We start from the raw sequence: 4,794 nt of genomic DNA on the forward strand, positions 1-4,794 counted from the left end.
AGTTAACCGAGATTTTTCCTACTGTACAGCTCACTTATGAGCCAGGCACCTTACTAAGCCCTCCCATACTTAGTTTCCAAGAATGCTCCCCTGCTGTACGAACGCACATTGACTGGACCAAAATACCCCTGCTTTATCAGAAATGTGATTTCTGAAAGCTATGGTTCCCTATGGCTACGGATTATAACTGTAGCTATAACCGTAGCCATTGAAAATGCCCCTGCTTTATCAAAAATGTGATTTCTGAAAGCTGGGGCTCCCTATGGCGATGGATTATGTCACGCCTAGACTCAGCAACCGGACTCACAAGGAACTTGATGGCCAGTTCTGACCGCAACAGCCTCCGTAGTACCCCATTCTCGGCTCCTGAGGCAGGTTCCGATCCTAGGATCCTACAAAGAGGATTTTCATAACAGTATAATCATTCCAATACGAGCATACCCAAGATCACAACAAGTATATCTGAGAATAACAAAAGGACACATTACAAAATCCACTATAAATTTGAACTCTTACAAGTACATAACTAAAAAGAAATACATCTGATAATGAAGGAAGTAGGAAGAAGATCTGCAACACTAGGGGGATGGGGAGTTCTCGGTGCAACTCTAATCCATGCTCAGCTGCTACGACACCAACCTAGAATCTCCTGCATGCATCAATAGAAGCTTAGAGGGTGGTGAAGGTATGTGATAATAGTACACGGAAGATTAATGGGAGATACAAGAAGGAGACATGATCAAAGGCAACACCACTAGCCTTACCAAGGCTATCATGAACGCAAGAAGCTATACAAAAGTAGTATAACAATGCAGGAAGCCATACCAAGGCTATATGATACAATGAGTACGGTAATGCAAAGGGTATTGGGCGTCATGCCAAGGCGATGCAATATGAGGCTTATACAACCGATGCAATGCAATGTGAAGTAATGTCAGTGCTTATATCCAACCCACATATCAAGTACATTTACATCATAAGGAAATCACCGGGGTCCATTACACTACTGGATGGTTGCCACTCTACAGACCCCACACAGTCAAACAAGCGTAAGAGACCTCACTACCCTGCCTGTGGACAGCCAATCACCAGCAAGGCCTGAAGGCAGCGAACCCATTCACGAGCTGGTCAGACTCAGCCTAGCAATGCTTCCTTACATCAGGCGAGTAAGGCCACACCCCTATCCAACCGACTATACGACAGTGTGAGTCGCGGCCTAACGGTATAAGGCCCTCGTGCACTCATATATTCCACCCGGTCACGGCATTGGAGCATATCCTTGGTACCATGAAAGTTTTGAAAATTTCACCCATGGGTATCCTATGCACCCGGTATGCTCAAGTAACATTTTCGGTATCCAAACATGGCCATCCATATGTATCTGTGGAGGCTACAACCTTGATGAAGCAATGACGACAATGCTCATATGTGATGCAATGTCAGATGCATAAATCACACAGTCAACCATGCATCAATTCTAAGCATCCAACGTGCTTAAGAGGGAATACTACGTCCCTCGGAGAAGGTAACAGGCAATGCCCAATGACACAATATGACTACACACGCACAGTGGTTCAGTGTCAACCAAGATTTTCATGCCATCAACCCGAGTCGACTCGACCCAGGACTTGTACCTTAGTGACCGCGTCGTCGCCGCGGTTCTAATGCCGCGACTCGCGCGATCCGATACTTTCGGGAGATGTGGGCCGGCGTTCGATGCGAGGAAAACGCCGCACGTGTGAATTCCGAGAGAATCTCTACAAGGTGTCACATCAATCAATCAACCCATCAATCCCATCATGTCAAGTACACATCACCTTTCACTTTTTCCCAAGCAAGCCCTAGAGTCAAAAGTTCTTACATAACCCATACCCTCTCTTACAACTTTTGCCCCAAAAGTCAAAAAGAAGCTCTTACACCCATCCCTCTCTCTCCCATCCATCACTCCATCACCTATCACTCCCTCTCTCTCTCTCCCTTTACAACTCTCTCTCCTTCATTTTTTCAAAAAAAATCCAATCCAAGTAAGAGAGCCTCACGTCCAAGCCCTCCCATGGTGAGAAAATGCAAGTGTGGCCCACCTTTTCATCCCTAGATCTCCCATCCTAGCCATCCATTTCTCATCTTCCTCCATCAAAGAGAAGCACAAGGAGCTAAGGAAGCCAAGGGAGCAAGAAGATCAAGCGGTGGGTGCTTTGATAGGGTAGTTTTTGATGTTTTTAAGATGGGCCAAGTGAGGCCAACCGATCAATGGTTTGGATCTCACTTTGGACCCTAAGATGTGGCCAATGGCCCACTTGGATCATCATGATCATTCCATGATGGGGCCATTCTCCATGGACCCCATCATGATGTTTATTTTTCTTGCATATTTAGGGTCATCTAGACCGTCTAATTTAGTGGAGAAGGGATCTCCACCGTTGGATTTTGATTTAATGGGCCTATGTGTAATGGGACCCACTTGATGTATGATTTAGTGCAAGGGAGGGCCCATAGTGCCGGGGTCCCTCCATCACGTGTGTCCCACTCTCTATCTCTCTCTCTTCCTTTCTATTTTCTTTTTTTTATGTGTGATCATAACATGGTTGTATGGCCCACTTGAATGGACCCCACCATTAAGCATGTATTTGATCCCAAGCCATTTGTAGGTGGGGGCCCACTTTTCATATAGGTTGTGACCACCATCCATCATTTGGTGGCCCACCTGAACAGGGCCCACCTTAAAGTGTTATGCATCACTGTCCAGCGTCCAGGGACGCTGGACGTTTAAGGGAAACAAAAATATTAGCTTGATTCACAAGGTTTTTGGGTGGACCACTTGTTCAGGCCCCACCTTGATGAATGTCGTTAATCCAAGTGGTCCAACCTTTTCCTCAAACTATTTTAGGTGTTAAGCCGAGAAATGAGGTTGATCCGAGTATCTGGTGGGCCATAACATTAAAAACGGTGATTTTCACCTTTCAAATTTGCTTAAAATTTCTTACGCACCAGGACATGTCCAATATTGGGCTCGATGGACTTGTCATAGTCTGTAGAGACCAATGGCTAGGGTGGATTTACATGATGCAGGCCGCACACCCGAAAAATCGTAAGAAAACGTGTTTAAAAAAAAAAAATAGGCAGCAGCTTTGCTGCTACCGTTGTCAGTAACGCAGGCAGCGCCTGCTGCTGCGTGCGACGGGCAGGCGGGCGAACTGCAACCCACGGCCCTTGTCGTGGGCCCCACCATGATGTATGTCTGATATCCACACCGTTCATTGGGTGGGCTACTCCCTGAAGTGGGCCCACTCCAAAAATCAGCATGATCTAAAGCTCAAGTGGCCCACACCGTAGGAAATAGTAGGATTGAACCTCTACCTTCGAAACCCTTTTTGGGTCCACAGAAGTTTTGGATCAGGGTGAAATTTGTTTTTACCCTTCATCTAGGTCTACTTAACCTTATCAACGGGTTGGATGAAGTGTAAACATTATGGTGGGCCCCACATGGAGCCCACAGTGATATCCGTGTTTTGCTGCCACCGTCCAGGCGGACGGTGGAGCCCACTGTGATGTTGGTGTTGAGCGGTGGAGCCCACTATGATGTTGGTGTGGAGCCCACTGTGTATATGTGTTGTATCCCCACCGTCCAGGGACGGTGGGTGTGTTCGGATGCGTGCGTGTGTGGGTGTGTGCGTATGTGTATATATATATAATATTATATTATATATAATGTTGTATGTAGTATACATATAAATTATATATTATATTATATATAATTTTCTGCTGGTGGGAGGCCCATCTCAGCTTACTTGTGGCCCATGGTTGAGGCCCACTTTGATATATATGTAAGGCCTATGGGTCGAGGCCCATTTAATGTACATTTGGGGCCCCATTGGTGTGGCCCATTTGATACACATAAGGCCCATGAGATTAGGCTCATTTGATGCATTCTAAGGCCCATGAGATTAGGCCCATTTGATGCATTCTAAGGCCCATGGGTTATGGCCCATTGCAATGCACATAAGGCCCATTGGTGCGGCCCATTGATGTGGCCCATTTGATGAATATGAGGCCCATATGATACGGCCCATTTGATGTATTGAAGGCCCAATGGGATATACCTAAGGTCCATTGCAATGTGCAATCCCATCATGATTTATGTAATGATGTTTACGACGGGCTATACCTTGGGAGCAATGGCGGTTTGACGTCCCTATTGCAAGTATAGTGGTTAAATGTCCGCATTATGACTTTTCCTAGGGCCCATGCATGTAATGTGTAGGCCGTCTAGGCCCATCTTCGTTATAAACATCATCCATCCTATATAACATATTTAGTTCCATGATTCATGATCATATTCATCATACGTATGCTTGATATGAGAAATGACTGATCATAGCATATGCCTTCGGGCAGATTGTGGGGTGCTATAGATATCCCTAGGTGAAAGTCCCTAAACCCTTATGGTACCAAGAGGTTGCTCCAACGTCTAGACCGAGTGGGTGCATGAGCGCCGAGTGCCGATTACCAGACGGTTGCGCTTTCCACTGTGTCGTGGTCGGTTGGAAGGGGGTGCGGCCTTACCCGCCCGAGAGGAGGGGGCAAAGCTAGGCTGAGTCTGACCAGCTCGAGGAATGGGTCCGCTATTGACGAGCCGAGCCCGATATTGGCAGGCGGATAGTGAGGTCTTTTCCACTCACCTTATTGCGCGCGATGGGGCGGCAATCTGGCTTGGAGTGTACTAGACCCCGGTGATATTCCAGATTTTGAGCTGTATCGATATGTGGACTTAGACGAGGATTTGTATGCTTGAGT

The sequence above is a fragment of the Magnolia sinica genome, chromosome 3, assembly GCF_029962835.1.
Source record: "Magnolia sinica isolate HGM2019 chromosome 3, MsV1, whole genome shotgun sequence".
Lineage (NCBI taxonomy): Eukaryota > Viridiplantae > Streptophyta > Magnoliopsida > Magnoliales > Magnoliaceae > Magnolia > Magnolia sinica.